Source organism: Aythya ferina, assembly GCF_964211825.1.
Source record: "Aythya ferina genome assembly, chromosome: 3".
Taxonomy (NCBI): domain Eukaryota; kingdom Metazoa; phylum Chordata; class Aves; order Anseriformes; family Anatidae; genus Aythya; species Aythya ferina.
The window spans coordinates 110,888,571-110,906,118 of NC_140298.1; positions in this window are offsets into that span (position 1 = coordinate 110,888,571).

Consider the following 17,548-nt stretch of genomic DNA (forward strand, 5'->3'; position numbering starts at 1 on the left):
TGTAGTAAGAGGTGATCTCCTGACCCTAATGAGTAGAACATTAACAGAAGTCTTACTGCTATAACCTTAAACAGTCACTTGTAGTCTAGGGTTTCAAGACAAATTGTTGCTATCTGTCATTTTCTTACAAAAGACAATAAACAACAACAACAGCCACACCAACCAAACAACAACAAACACTGACAGCAAAAGGAATCCAAAATTTCCTTCCTCCTTATTTTTACATTTCCTGTTTCTCTTCTTTTAAGCATCCCTGCTTGACATAGGTAAAGATTATATTCCCATCATTGCATAGCTCCTATTAAATTACTATTATAATTTCCTCTCATTGACATGCTAACTTCTTCCACATGAGCTCCTTGATGGATCAGCCCAGGCTAACTGGATAGGCTAGATTCTGTTCTCTCTTGAACGGACAGCCTGCCAAGAAGACAGAGGCCTAATAGCTTCCAGCAGGACAGATGGAATCTTTCACAATTAATTGGGAAAGAATGGTAGATGACTTCTGTGTAGAGCATACCTCAGGCACTTCAAGTTGATGAGTGCCCATGCTCATGTCCTAGTTGCACTCAGATGCTGTCAACAGTGTATCAGTCTTGTTCATACCAGACTTTCATATAGCCTGATTTCCACAAAAACAAAACACACGTGTTTTAGACATGAACCAAGGTTTGCTCCAGAAGTCTGGATGAGGCTAGTATCCTGTAGGTGCCTCTCAACAAGCACCAGCAATGAAATATAAATTCATAGAATTCATCCACAAAGCATTTTCAATGTACAATTGATACACAGAGTATGTCCTCAGAATACCAAAGGACTGAACAAGAAAGGGCATCACTAGCCAAACTAATTGAGCATGTATGGTCTTGTAGTATAAATACTCACATACAGCAGAGACTAACTTGGCTGTTCAAGCCTGAACACAAGCAATTCATATTACCCCTGGAATGACCACAGATGGTTAAAAGGATTCAAAGGTCACATTTGCTGTCTTATTTATTTATTTATTTTTATTGTTTTCTTTCCTCTTTGAAAGGAGAAGAGAAAGAGAGTTTAGGACTACCTCAGATCTTTCAGATGAATTCTTATCATATGTTAGAAAAAGCAAATTAAATGAACATATACAGGGAGAGAAAATAATGAAAATAAATAATAAGAATAATAAAGCAGAGTCTGTCTCTGGGAGTGATTTTCACTTGTGACTTTGCTGTGGGAGAACCAGACCCATTCACACCAATGTCTGACTCTTGCTTGCTTGGTAGGCTGTATAAACAGCTGCTTCTTCCTACTTCAATCACATGTTAGCAGTACTGAAAAAGGTGAACTCAGTGTTAGGAAAACAAAGAATATTAACTGAAGGAATAGATAAGTAGCAATATATGGCTGAAGGAAGACTGTGCAAAAGGGAGACTCTTACATTACAGGTGATGTTCAGTGTTAGCACAGACAATGGAGGTGCTCAGTATCCTCTTATGCAGTAGTTCCCTTCCTCTGATTTTCCATTCAGGGTGCATGTCATGAACTGCCTGATGAAGTCAGAGCAGTGTTGTGGGAGATCCCAGAGTTCTGGGAGACAAACAAATCAGCAATAATAATAAAAGTTGATTCTTCCAGCTTGATTCACTTCCAGTAACTCACAGAACTGGTCCAATGCAGGGTACTAGTCTCACCTTATTAAAATAAATAGTAATAATAATAATGATTAAAAAAAAGCATATATCAATATTTATAGCTGTAAACATTTCCTACTGCTCTTCCTTTCTGCTCACTGTTGTGCCAACTCTGGACATTACCAGGTGCTTGTATGGCCTGTAATGACAGTTTTCTTTCTTTGAATGACCAGGTTATTCAAAGTAGGAGACCGTCTCTTTCCACGTACCTTATAGGCTATTCCAGACTTTCATGCCTTTAGGTACATCAAGGTTTTATCATGAGTGAAAAAAAATAACTCAGAATGATACATTCAGATGATCTTACAAGCAACACAGGGTGTCTGATTAGCAGAGTGGATGAATTAGTGGTGGAGGGCTTGCAATGTTACAAGGGCTGTATCCTACATGCAGCATTTTCTGAGTCAGTCATATTGGAACTCCCTGTGGCACTACACTTAAGAAATGGCAGGTTTGGATGAGAAGAAGGATGAGCTTTAATAAAACACAAATTTCAGTTCCAATTAGGTATGTACCAGGAAAGTTTTCTAGTCCTCAGTTTTGTGTTGGTGATAAGAAAAGGGTAAGAGAAGCATAGTTTTAAGAGTCCATAAAGGTCAGCTCCACAGTACAATGGACACTTGCAACAAGGAGAGCTCTTTCTCTTCAGGTAAAGCATGAGGGCTTTGTTGTTACAAGAGGGAAATTATCACCTGCTTCAGAGGCAGGGAGTTTGAGCCTTCTTCAGGCTTGACTTACAGACTGCAACTTGACTACAGACTTGAGTTACTGCTGCAAATGAGTATATGATCATTTGGACTAAGGATTTACAGGTGAACAGGTGCTACCACTGTTCACCTCACTCCCCTGAGTGCCACCAGCTATTGATTGCTGGCTTCTGTGCTTAAAACACCTTATTAGCTACTTAGGTGGATTGGCTGGTGACTTACTTGTTTGGGTTGTGACAGTATTATTATTAAGTAGGTTGATACTGAAATAAAGAGCTAACTATAGCAGGACTGATCTCTGACCCAATAAGAAGAAGAAAGGTACAAGAGGTCAAAACATATGTTCAAAAAAGGTGAAGAAAATGAGCAGAAGAACAGATTAAGTCCATACATAACTTGGAAAGGGACTTTGTATACAAAAGATATGCATGTATGTGTAGAAATACTTCATATGTCAGGAGCCAGTAGATATTGTTCATGGATACACTGTTTTGTATCCAAAGTAAAGCACTGTTTTGTCAGACTGAAAACAAATTCTTGTCATACACTAAAATGGCTTTTTGTGCATAGATGTTTACAAGGATGTTTTAAGAAGTAGCTATATTTATCTTCTATAGAGTAAAACATGAGATGATTTGTGGCAATTGGCATTCAATGGTGGGGGGGGGGAAGATTGGAATAGATTGGAATGATGCTGAATTGGCTGTCCTGATTTTTATTCAAGCTATCTTTATAAATGCATGAAACCCACTAAAACAAGAAGGAAGCTAAGCTGCATTTGAAAGTAGCATATGGCTCATTGTTTGCCCATCCAAATGAAGTTGGAGTGGAGCTTCAACTTGTCAGATTATGTTATAAAGGACATCCAAGATTCTATTATATTCTTATTAACTGTCCAGAACCTAATGAGCTCAATAGAGATAGATTGCTTTATAAGGCCCCTCAAAGTGTATTTTTTTCTGTCAGGAGATGGGAAAGTAATTTGACTGATCTTGCTGTCCAGGAGTTCAATTTTTTAATCACCCAGATGCATAAAAAAATAAAAAATAAAATAAAAAAAACCTTCCTCAAGAACATCTACAGGAGTCAGATTTTTCTCGTTATATCATTTATATACTTTCAGTAATTACACTCAATTTACTGGGTCATGGGAACTGACATTTAACTTTGAAGTGAAATGAATAACAATGAATTCACCTCTACTAGTTTTCCAGTTACTCTGACCTTGCAAAATCATGTTGCAATTATTTTTTTGTTGTATGAATTTGCCTATTGTCTTACTATAGCTAGTAAGACAATTACTATTACCTAGCTAGAATAGCTAGGTTGGGCTGAATACAAAATAAAAATAAAAAAATAAGACAGAAATAATTAAAGTGTTACTTCTATCTACACAGATCACTAATATGACCTTGTTGAAAGACTCGTTCTCTGTTCTAGGATGTTTCATTTTATCAACATGTGAAATGGAGGATTAAATACCTAAGTTCAGTCAGTAGGCCTTTCCTGGAACTTGGTGAACTAGCCAAATCTGCATTTGTGGACAACTCCATATGAATCACACTTGAATGAATTATGATATCAGCAAGTTGCATCCTAATTTGTGTGTATATTCCTCCTCCCATGCCAGAAAATAAATATCCATTCCTGCAGTTCAAGGTTTTGTAGGTACTTAGAAACAAGAAGGAAAGAAGGGGAGAAGGAAGGAAAGAGAGAGAGAAAGGGAAAAAAAAGGAAAGAAAGGAAGAATGAAAGAATGAAAGAACAAAAGAATGAAAGAAAAGGAAGGAAGGAAGGAAGGAAGGAAGGAAGGAAGGAAGGAAGGAAGGAAGGAAGGAAGGAAGGAAGGAAGGAAGGAAGGAAGGAAGGAAGGAAGGAAGGAAGGAAGGAAGAAACCCACCATTATTCTGAATAATTTCTAAGATAATATAGTTTATAATAATAATTTACTAGGTACATAATTTACAGTATTTGTAACTATTTATTTTGTCTATTAGCAGTGAAAAGCACAACAGTCCAAACAACCCTTTTCCTTGGAACATATAATCATAGAATCATTCAGGTTGGAAAGACCTCCAAGATCATCTGGTCCAACTATCGCCCTACTTCCAACATAACCCACTAAACCATGTTCCTAACCACTAGGTCCAACCTCTCTTTAAACAGCCCCAGAGATGTTGACTCCACCACTTCCCTGGGATATGCCTAATTTAGAAATAAATCATGACTGTATCAATTTTTATATAGTTACACTTCGTTTTAACGATGACAGAAAAAAAAAAAAAAAAAAAAAAAACAGCAATCATCTGTAGATAAATATTAAATTTAGCCTTAAATTCACTAAATGAAACTGAAATTTTCTTAGGATTTAGATTTAATACAATGGTATCAATGACATTTAAATCTCCAAAATAACTACAATATCACAAAGTCAGTTGTCTTTCTGAAACTTGTTTTAGATAGATGCTGCTGACATTCTATGTAGAGCTATGCTTGAACTCCTTTTTGAGTTCCCTTTGAACTCCTCTTGAACCTGAAAGTATGAAGACTAATGGACAACCACATAGGAAATTCTGATTAACACATCCTTTTCACAGATTCACAGAGTGACTGGGATTGGAAGAGATGTCTGGAGGTCATCTGGCCCAATCCGCCTGCTCAAGCAGAGCCACTGAGAGTAGGGTGCCTAGGACCATGTCCATATGGCTTTTGAAGTTCTCCAAGAAGGGAATCTCCACAACATCTCTGGGCAACCTGTGCCAGTGCTCCGTCACGTGCACAGTAAAGAAGTGCTTTCTGATGTTTAGATGGAACCTCCTGCATTAAAGTTTGTGCCCACTGAGATTGAGAAAAGCATCTATCCTCATTGGCTCCTCTATCACATAAGTCCATTGTTCTTGGATTTGTTTGTTACATAAAACTTGATATTTTAATATATCATGAGAGAAAGAGCCTCCCACAATTTCACTGAAATATTTGGAAGTGATTGTTGCAGGCATAATGTTAACATTTCTAAGTGCAACTACCTCTGTTTATACATAAAATTCCAGTCTTCCCCCTGAATGGATGATTAGCTTGAGACTGCCCACAGCCTTCACCTGCTCTTAGTAATCTAGTTTTTTTTTTTTTTTTTTAAATATATATAGTTATTTTTTAAGAAAGAAGACATCGTCACATTTAGTCTTACCTAAGAATTTATTTTTTATTTTTTTTTAAATCTTGGGTGAATCCTTTTTTTTTTTTTTTTAAGCACTTCGTGGTGAGACACTACTTGACTCATGACATTACTCTAACTTAAAAAATAATTGTAGAAGAGAAGACTAACCCAGTAGCTTTACTTTCTAATCTGTTCTAGGAATTTTATAACTGTCTACCAACCAAACAGGTCAAGACTTGAAGGGTCTTCTACCTTTTGAACTCTTGATTGATTTCGTGATCTTTGTATTATTCAAAGGCCCAGAGAGACCACAGTTGCTGTTCCATAAAGCATGCAAAATCAGGCCATGGTCTGCCTTCCACTGCAGTGGCACTTGGGGCTAACCAATGCATCTTTGGAAAAAGGCGTAACATTTCACTATGCACTTATAATAATTATCCACTGAAAGTCCTTATGTGTCATCTAAGAGGCCCTAAGGATAAAAGTGAGAAGGTGCACAACATACAACTGTCAAAACTCAAGGTTCAATTGCTTCTTGTTAGAGTCTAATTTTCTCTTACATTATCTGTTATACTATCTAATCAAACACTAATGGCACAGAAAGTGCTCCCGCCACACACTTAAAGAGCTTTGTGTCCTCTCTAGTCTCTCACAGGAGAGCTTTCAAGCTGTATTTCACATGCATTTGCTATTTCCCCAAACTATTGTCTTCTATCACATTAAATCTTTTGATTTTTTTGACCACTGAGATAAAAGACTGAATATATTACCAACAGTTACTTTTACTTTCTGTTGGATTTTTAGATTGTTCCCACCTCCACACCCAATCTCAAAACAGCTATTACTGCCTGTAGTAAGAGAAATATTTTTCTTGGATATTTTAGAGCTAAATATTTTCCCTGGCAACACAATAATAGGAGAACCATAGGTGGGATTGACACCTCATTCTGCTAGGTACTTTGCAAACATAGAAAGAGACAGTTCTTTTACCAAAGAGTTTCTGGTCTGAAAAAATAGAGCAACAGATGAAACATAGAAAAGCTCTAATCTTAACAAAAATATTTGTGACAGAAAAATCAAATTTTGACTGAAATTTTTGAATTGATAAAAATTGAAATTATGAATAATACAGATTTAGGTGGTAAAATATTTAATTTAAATATTAGATATTAGTAAAGATATTAAGATGGAATCTTATAATAGTGGTACTTAATATTTAAGAGTGAATATTCAAAGGGGAAGTAATGACTTGTACTAAAAATAGTCATTACTACTTAAATAATTTTTTTTTTTTTTTTTTTTTTTTTTTTTTGCGGGGTGGATATTTTGTCTTAGACCTATGAGATACCAGCTATGGTGGAAGATTCAAGCCTGATTTGGATAGGGATGCAGAAAAAGAATAAAATACAGAAAAAGAGAAAGAACAAAAGAGGTAATGACAGCAGATGAAAAAGAAATCACATAAGCTAAAGGAAACAGTCACTTATTGAATACAGTTCTTATATTTTTTTTTCACAAGATGCCTGAACAGTGTGGAGGATATCACAAAATGCACTTTGTTTAGTCTGGAAAAGAGAAGATTAATGGATTAGCAGTGTTTTGATTAAAAACAAAACAAAACAAAACAAAAACAACAAAACAAACAAACAAACAAACAAAAAATAAACATTTTTATAAGGAGAATAACTGCTTGTTTTCCAAAGGCCAAGGAGAGGAAAAAAAATCTGTTTAATATACAACAAATTCAATTTAGATGATCAAGCTCGGGATTGGTCTGCATGAGAATGATATAGAATCTGTGTTAGATATTTTAAAGAAAAAGTTAAGTAAGTCTGGGTTGTTGTGATATCATTGATGCTATCTGAAGAAAACCAGGAAGTTTTTCACAGGTGTCTTAATTCTCAGATTGCACTTCTTTGCCAGATAAATGAACTTTAGGAAGAAAAGAAAAACTGAGAGAAGTGAGAGAAGGCTTATACTATGTCGAAAAACTGAATATCCCAGGATGAATGCTTAGTTCTACAGGTGAAATGAGGTTTCCATGCAGGGAAGTTGTCTGCCTGAATTTTCTGTAAGAGTTTCCCAGTGACTAAGAAAATAAATGGGAAAGGACTCACTTGAGAATTCAGTTTGTTCTTACAGGTCTCATTTCAATACATACTATGATACATCTGGAGTTAAACCTTTTTCATCATCATTTGGTTTACTTTCCTGTGAGTCTGACCAGTGGAGACACAGGACAGCCATGCATAGTAGTTCTCTCAGGTAATAAAGTGTTCTCCTTCCAACAGGGTTGTTAGAGTGAGCTCTGTAGCTGATCAACACTGTAGAGCTCAGAACAGATGTCATTAACAGACTTCAAGTGACTGATCAGCTAATTTGATTAGCTAATATGACTGATTAGCTATAAGTACCAGGACTAAAAGTTTGGTATTTCTGGAGAATATCATGTAGATCAAGGAGTTTTCAAACGATGATGTACTAGTTTTGAAGTCTACAAGTATATTCTACCAAACTTTTTAAGAATAAATTCCTTGCTAGACCAATTGTAATGAAAATTTTCTGTTATTTCTACAATGCTTACAGAATCACAGAATCACAGAATTGAAGGAGTTGGAAGGGACCTCAAAAGATCATCAGGTCCAACCCCGCTAATGTTGTCTCAGTTTGAAAACTTGAGACAGCTCAGTGTTGTGTAGTCATCTGTCTTAAAATGATGAGAAGATGGGGCTGCATTCACAGAATCACAGAATTTCTAGGTTGGAAGAGACCTCAAGATCAATTCATTTCCAAACTGGCTGTCATAAAGGCCTTAAACTTTGCATTGTGTTGAGGCAATGGTGATCTCAGCATTACTGTATTTCTCTGAGTAATGTAGCTCCCAAAGGAGATCTCAAGGTCCAGAAAAGACATGGATGTAATTGGTGGGTTGTAAGGAAAAATTGTATTCCATCACACAGCAACACCAGAGCTGTCTGTAGAGTTTAGCTTTTAGCTGAAGTTATTTATGTTTCATCTGAACTGAGTAAGAAAAGACCAGTTAATATAAAAGAATGCATGTCTGACAATCATATAACCAGATGGGAGGCTGTTTTATCTGGGTCTGTGGATTTTGTAACTGTATGCTGTTGAGGGGATTGTTAGAATTTTGATTACAGAATAAAGAACCTACAGAAAGTGCAGTATGAAAATGCTGGATAGCATGGGTCAAAGTTTTATGCTTCCTGGGACTTCCTAGCATATTAACAAGTCTAGGGAAAAAATGACTGTGGTTAAAAATTAATAGCACATTGACAAGTGTGATTTAAACCTATCCAAATCTAAATCAGTCAGCCCTACCGAAATCTTCAAATACTTAAGAGGTAACCCATAGCCAGTGGTGTCAAAAAGTGCTGTGAGATTTGAGAAATTAATCTGCATTTCTCTCACATAACAATTTTGTCCTTGTGTGAGAAGTAAGTGAGGGATTTTGCTGCCCTTGTATCTTTTATTTAACCTCCATTAGCACCACATGTAGTAAAATGCTACTGTGTTAAATAAATGTTACGTCTTTGAGAAACAAATTAGATGGCAAATACCTTGAGCTGACTGCATTCTTCCCCCATGCAGTTGAGATGCATCTCTTTGTCCCTCTGTCAAGCATTTGCTGCTTTGCACTTCCTTTTCTTTCATTGGAGACAGATGAATTGGTTGCTTTGCACTAGTGTATGTTCATTGTAAAGTCGGATAAACTATCTTCAAACACTGGACTAACTTTAAATTGATTGCTTCCTCTAACTGGCATTTATGCTATAGCTGGATCCTCTAAATCCATTTTTACTGCTTTTGCTTACCAAGTAGGTGACAGAAACTTTCATAACTGGAGAGCAGAAAAGAAGGAGTTGTGATTATTTATAAAGAAAATATTTGAAAGTTTTGAAAATGTTTCCCCTGCTCAGTTGCCATCCATATGTTAATCAGTCATCTGACCTTTTGCATTACAGCAAAAGTCTTGATTCAGTTATTAATAAAAGTTATTTCTGAAAATACTCAGCCACCTCTGTGCATGCCAAACCATGAATGGCACTGTGTAATATAAAGATTGCAGTGATAAATCAGGTTGTGGAATGAATGGCAACATATATATTTGGCTCCAGATCCAAAATGTCATCTATTTTGTCATTTTATTTATGGTAGCACAAGGAATGTGTTAAGTGCTTTGCTTTCAGGAAGGACTCCTATCTAAAGGACTTGGAGTCTAGTACAGACAGGTAGTAAATTAAGATTTGGGAGAGCAGCAAGAGTAGATAATTCATACAAATATGCACTTTATTGTAGAGGAGGTTCTTTTCTTTTCTTTTCTTTTCTTTTCTTTTCTTTTCTTTTCTTTTCTTTTCTTTTCTTTTCTTTTCTTTTCTTTTCTTTTCTTTTCTTTTCTTTTCTTTTCTTTTCTTTTCTTTTCTTTTCTTTTCTTTTCTTTTCTTTTCTCTTCGCTTCGCTTCGCTTCGCTTCGCTTCCCTTCCCTTCCCTTCCCTTCCCTTCCCTTCCCTTCCCTTCCCTTCCCTTCCCTTCCCTTCCCTTCCCTTCCCTTCCCTTCCCTTCCCTTCCCTTCCCTTCCCTTCCCTTCCCTTCCCTTCCCTTCCCTTCCCTTCCCTTCCCTTCCCTTCCCTTCCCTTCCCTTCCCTTCCCTTCCCTTCCCTTCCCTTCCCTTCCCTTCCCTTCCCTTCCCTTCCCTTCCCTTCCCTTCCCTTCCCTTCCCTTCCCTTCCCTTCTCTTCTCTTCTCTTCTCTTCTCTTCTCTTGTACTGGGTCTGGCTGGAATGTTAACTTTCCCGGCAGCAGCCCATACAGTGCCGTACTCTGTACTTGTAGCTGGAACAGCAGTGTTATCACACCAGTGTTGTGTCTACTGCTGAGCAGCAGTGGCACAGCAATGGGCCTTTCTCTAACCCTCCTAGGGGGTGGGCAAAAAAGTGAGGAGAGAAACATCACTAGGGCAGCTGACCTAAACCAATCAAAGGGATATTCCATACCATGTGGTGTCACACTCAGCAATAAAAGGTGGAAACAGGAAGAAGAGGGGAGGGGTGGGCTCTCGTTGAGAAGACGTCGGTCCTCCTCTCGAACACCGGCTGCGTGCGTTGAGGTCTTGCTTCAAGGACGTGGTCAATCATCGCTCATTTGTGGGAAGTAGAGAGTAATTTCTTTCCTCTGCACTTCCATATAGCTTTCATTTATTTTGTTTGTTTGTTTTCCTCCCTTTTTCCCCTTTCCCTTTTATTTCCCCTTAGTTAAATTGTTTAGTTCATGGTAGTCTTTATTTAATTATTATAATTATTTCCCTTTAATTAAATTATCCTTATCTCAACCCGTGAGTTGTTCTTTGCTTTACTTCTCCCCCTCCTTATCTAAAGGAGGGGGAGTGAGAGAGCGGTTGTGGGGTTTAGCTGCCCAGCACGGTAAAACCACCACAGTCCTTTTTGGCGCCCAACGTGGGGCTCGAAGGGTTGAGATAACAATAGAATTGATTAAACGCATACAACTAACACACTTGCTTGCTAGTAACCATGTTCCTTGCCCTGTTAATAATAATGGCTTTGTTCATATGTCATGCAATTCGTGTCATATTCTCCTTTCTCCTATATATCCGATCCGACCAAGTGCTACAATCTGTGTTCACTTTTTTTAATTCGTTGTGCTGCCAAGCACTGACCTTGGTTTTACTCTGGAATTCAGGCTCGGCGCTGTTATCATTTGGGTCCCATGGAAACTATCTTTCAGAGAATATTCAGAACTACACTGCCTTCCTTTTCTCATCTGGACACGAGTTTATTAATAATATCAGGAATGGTACCTTTCCCTTCTTTCACAGTGGGCTAATTACAACAGTTTGGGAGTATTTTGAAGATCCATCTGTAACCCATGTATTGCTATTTCTAATTCTGAATAACAGGTTTCATTTTCTCTCTAAGATTAGTCGATTGTTTAGAAAACTTATTTGGGAATCTGTCCCGAAACAGTCTCGTGGTGAGTGGCACGGTGTGTGGGATGATGTTAGCAGATACCTGTCACGAGTGTCTCCTCCAATAGTTTTGAACTTCACCCCTGAGCAAGTGCTAAATCCTAAAAACTTGGTAGAATGTTTGAGAGTTGTATGTCCTGATCCTGATAATGCCGGAGAACAACAGCTTGCAGCATTGTGCTGGGTCCTGGTTTATTCCTATCAAACACTGTTTAACATCATCCAGCAACTTGAAGAGAGGGAGGAAGTCTCTGAATCTGATGACCAAGTAACACATGCTGTGGCTGACCCAGAGGACCAACCAACTATGGTATCAGTCGCCCCCATAGTCAAGTCAAAACAATGGAAACGGAGGTCAGCTCGTTTAGTAAGGGAAGAAGGCTCTCCTAAGAAGGAGGGAGAAGGGGAATTGGCAGGCACCTCTAAAGCAGAGCCATCACAAAAACAGCAGGAAGACGAGACGGAAATCATAAAGGAATCAGAAATCACTCGATCCTTATCCCTGAGTGAGATGCGAGAAATACGAAAGGATTATGGTCGACGCCCAGGTGAACACATCCTCACTTGGCTGCTCCGATGCTGGGATGCTGGGGCCAGTAGCCTACAATTAGAAGGCAATGAAGCCAAGCAGCTGGGATCCCTCTCTAGAGAAAGGGTAATCGACAAAGTAATCGGGAGAGGAGCACAGGCCCTCAGCCTCTGGAGACGACTCCTGGCAGCTATCAAAGAAAGATATCCCCATAAGGAAGATATTGTATATCACATAGGCAAGTGGACCACTGTGGATAAAGGTCTCCAACATCTGCGGGAATTAGCTGTGCGGGAGATGATTTATAGTGATTTGGACAATGCCCAGACACCTCAAGACCCCGATGAAGTCCAGTGCACAACATCCATGTGGCGTAAATTTGTGCGGAGTGCACCAGCAGCACATGCCAGTACCCTGGCAGCAATTCACTGGGATGAGGGGATGGGACCAACAATGTATGATGTCTCCTGCCAACTTCAAAAATATGAAGACAATCTCTCTGCTCCGCTACAGTCCTGTGTCTCAGCTGTGGAGAAATTGTCTAAAGGACTTGACAAGCTTGTGGAGAAAGTATATTCCCCCTCATCTAGACAGAGTGATACTTCAGCCACTAAGAATCAGCATTCGCCTGCTCAAGAGAGAGAGTACCCGAGACGTACACCACGTGGCACCTTGTGGTTTTATCTGCGTGACCATGGGGAAGATATGAGGAAATGGGATGGTGTACCTACTTCAACCCTAGCTGCTCGGGTACGTGAACTGAAAGGAAATACAGCAGCAAGAAGAGGGGCTCCTAAGAGAAATGCTGCTCCAGTTTCTATTGGGCAGTACCCCAGAGGCAGTAGAAGAGCTGATGTTATTCTTGACCACGATGAAGGGACCTCTACCTCTCATTTGCCAGAATTTGTGCATTTGCAAGAATTAAGTGGCAGACGCTCCAGCCAGGACTAGAGGGGCCCTGCCTCTGGCCAGGTAGAGGAGAGGGATAACCGGATTTATTGGACTGTGTGGATCCGATGGCCTGGAACATCAGAACCACAGGAATACAAAGCTTTAGTGGACACTGGCGCACAATGTACCATAATGCCATCAGGCTACCAAGGGACAGAACTCACCTGTATCTCTGGAGTGACAGGGGGATCCCAACAACTATCTGTACTGGAAGCTGAAGTGAGTCTAACTGGGAATGAGTGGCAAAAGCATCCCATTGTGACTGGCCCAGAGGCTCCGTGCATCCTTGGCATAGACTATCTCAAGAGAGGGTACTTCAAGGATCTAAAAGGATACCGGTGGGCTTTTGGCATAGCTGCTTTGAGCACAGAGAAGATTAGGCAGCTGTCTACCCTGCCTGGCCTTTCAGAAGACCCTTCTGTTGTAGGATTGCTGAAGGTTGAAGAACAACAGGTACCAATTGCTACCACAACGGTGCACCGACGGCAATATCGCACCAACCGAGACTCCCTGATTCCCATCCATGAGTTGGTTCACCGACTGGAGAGTCAGGGAGTAATCAGCAAGACTCGCTCACCCTTTAATAGTCCTATATGGCCAGTACGAAAGTCTAATGGCGAGTGGAGGCTAACAGTGGACTATCGAGGCCTGAATGAAGTCACGCCACCACTGAGTGCTGCAGTGCCAGACATGCTAGAACTTCAGTACGAACTAGAGTCAAAGGCAGCCAAGTGATATGCCACAATTGATATTGCTAATGCATTTTTCTCCATCCCTTTAGCAGCAGCATGCAGGCCGCAGTTTGCTTTCACTTGGAGGGGCATCCAATACACCTGGAATCGGCTGCCCCAGGGGTGGAAACACAGCCCTACCATTTGCCATGGACTGATCCAGTCTGCACTGGAGCAAGGGGGAGCTCCTGAGCACCTTCAGTACATTGACGACATCCTCGTGTGGGGCAACACAGCAGAAGAAGTTTTTGAGAAAGGGAAGAAAATAATCCAAATTCTCCTGAAAGCTGGTTTTGCCATTAAAAAGAGCAAGGTCAAGGGGCCTACACAGGAAATCCAGTTCTTGGGGGTAAAATGGCAGGATGGACGTCGCCATATTCCAATGGATGTGATCAATAAAATAACAGCAATGTCTCCGCCAACTAGCAAAAAGGAAACTCAAGCTTTCCTAGGCCTCGTGGGGTTCTGGAGAATGCATGTGCCAGGCTATAGTCAGCTTGTGAGTCCTCTATATCGAGTGACTCGAAAGAGAAACTATTTTGAGTGGGGCCCTGAGCAACAACAGGCATTTGAACAAATCAAACAAGAAATAGCTCGTGCAGTAGCCCTTGGGCCTGTCCGTACTGGACCAGCTGTGCAAAATATACTGTACACTGCAGCTGGGGAGCATGGGCTCACCTGGAGCCTTTGGCAGAAAACCCCAGAAGAAACTCGAGGTCGACCTCTGGGCTTCTGGAGTCGGGGCTATCGAGGATCAGAAGCCAATTACACCCCAACTGAAAAGGAAATACTCACAGCATATGAGGGTGTTCGAGCTGCTTCAGAAGTTGTGGGTACAGAGGCACAGCTCCTCTTGGCACTGCGGCTACCTGTGTTACATTGGATGTTCAAAGAGAAAATTCCCACTACACACCATGCAACTGATGCTACATGGAGTAAGTGGATAGCGTTAATTACACAGCGGGCTCGAATGGGAAAACCCAATCGCCCAGGAATCCTGGAAGAGATTATGGACTGGCCGGAAGGCAGAGATTTCGGAGTGCCAACAGAAGAGGTAACCCGTGCTGAAGAGGCACCACCATACAATGAGTTGCCAGAAGACAGAAAGCAGTATGCGTTGTTTACTGACGGATCCTGCCGTGTGATAGGGAGCCATCGGAAATGGAAAGCTGCTGTGTGGAATCCCATACGACGAGTTGTGGAAGCCATGGAAGGGGAAGATGAGTCGAGTCAGTATGCAGAAGTAAAAGCCATACAACTAGCCCTAGATATTGCCGAAAGAGAAAATTGGCCAGTATTGTATCTTTATACTGACTCATGGATGGTGGCAAATGCTCTGTGGGGGTGGCTGCAGCAATGGAAAGAGAGCAACTGGCAGCGCAGAGGTAAACCTATCTGGGCTGCTACCCTGTGGCAAGATATTGCTGCCCGGGTAGAAAACCTGGATGTTAAAGTACGTCATGTAGATGCCCACATGCCCAAGAGTCGCACTACTGAAGAACATCAGAACAACAAAGAAGTGGATCGAGCTTCGAAAATTGAAGTGGCTCAGGTGGACCTAGACTGGGAACGTAAGGGTGAGCTGTTTGTAGCTCGATGGGCCCATGAAACATCAGGACATCTGGGGAGAGATGCCACTTACAGATGGGCTCATGATCGAGGGGTGGACTTGACCATTGAGGCCATCACACAGGTTACCCATGAGTGTGAGACCTGTGCTGCAATCAAGAAAGCCATGAAGGTAAAATCTCCCTGGAACAGGGGGAGATGGTTAGGGTTTCAATATGGTGAGGCCTGGCAAATTGACTATATCGGACCACTCCCAAAAACTCGCCAAGGCAAACGGTACATACTCACCATGGTAGAAGCAACTACTGGGTGGCTGGAAACATACCCTGTAAACCATGCCACAGCCCGAAACACTATCTTGGGCCTGGAAAGACAAGTATTGTGGCGTCATGGTACACCAGAGAGAATTGAGTCTGACAATGGGAGTCATTTCCGAAACAATCTTGTTACCTCCTGGGCAAAGAGGCATGGTATTGAGTGGGTGTACCACATCCCTTACCACCCACAAGCCTCTGGGAAGGCTGAGAGGTACAATGGACTGTTAAAGACTATGTTACGAGCATTAGGTGCTGGGACGTGGAAACAATGGGACACAAATCTACCAGAAGCCTCCCCTCCCCTCCCCTCCCCTCCCCTCCCCTCCCCTCCCCTCCCCTCCCCTCCCCTCCCCTCCCCTCCCCTCCCCTCCCCTCCCCTCCCCTCCCCTCCCCTCCCCTCCCCTCCCCTCCCCTCCCCTCCCCTCCCCTCCCCTCCCCTCCCCTCCCCTCCCCTCCCCTCCCCTCCCCTCCCCTCCCCTCCCCTCCCCTCCCCTCCCCTCCCCTCCCCTCCCCTCCTCCGAGTATTCTTGTTCGCCTAATATATAAATTAAGTTAATAGTTCTAAATGAAGATGGAAAGATTGAGAAATATATAAATCACTGATGAAAAGTGCTTTCAGAACTTTGGACATTAGCCCTGTAAAGCATCAAAGTACTGTCATATGAAGTAAATGCCTTATTCTCTTGATATATAATGAGGTAAATAAATCCAAATGTTGTAACATTAAGGATTGGTTAGAAAAGTAAAGAAAAGTAAACATTAAAAACAAGTAAAGGAGAAGAACAAGTAAGCAATTACAATGCCTATGGGGTTATTGCAGGGTTAGACAAAGAACTGTTGTACAAATAAATCTTGTTGTAAAAGAAATATTATTTGAATTTTTACTGTTTCATTTGTTGAGTGTTCTATCTGGAAGGGAGTGAATCTATCAGGATTAGATATCTAATTTAGATATGTAATTAAAATTGGTTTCTCTTTCCTTTTGAGTTGACTCATTTTTATAGGATTTTATAATAGAAAATATATATATATTTTTTAAAAAGAGTAAAAACAGATAATTATATGCACAATTATTTTTAAAATACAGTAACAATAGCAAGGATGAGATGAAAAGTATTTATACACCATTATAGTGTCAAGGTATGTCCCACACATTAGTAACAGTCAGAGGATTCATATTCGTAAATAAAAAATATCTTTAATTGAAAAAAAGTCATAAATCTATGTTGAGGGATTTTTGAAACAGCAAAGATCCCATGGCTTGCTGCAGCTGAGCAAACCAAGCTACCAGGATGACTATGAGAAGTTCCCATGACAGTGTTCCCACATCACCCAATTGAGGAATTTAGAAAAATATTGTTGCCAGCAGATGGTTTCAAGGACGGGATCTACGTGACTGCTAATCACAAGGGGGTTGTTTTCTTGCAGGTGGGATTGTTTTCTTGCAGTTGTTTGTCTGAGTGCTTTTGACCAATAATCTTGTGTGAGACAATATCCACCCCTGTTAAGTTTGCTATAAAAGTCAGGCTTTTCAGGTAATAAAAGAGAGCATGATCTGACCATTCTAGTGTCTGTTGTGTTTTCAGCCATTCTTCCTGCAACAAATCTATATACATCTCTATATACAGATTATATATATAGAGAGAGAGAGAGTAACCTAAGAAACTGATATTCAGGTTAGCTTCTTGCTCTTTTTTCTAAAATTTATAGTGAATACAGCATCAGTGTGTGTTACAAACATTACCCTCTATCTACCACAGATACACAAGAGAGGTCAGGTCAGCAGGTTCTGGAGGCAAAGAAACTGCTCTGGCTTGATGTGAAAAGCCAATACATAACTTGCTGTCAGAGAAAAGATGTTGTCAAAGTGTGTCACGTCTATGCTAGAGTATCTGTACCACCATGTATACTGCATCT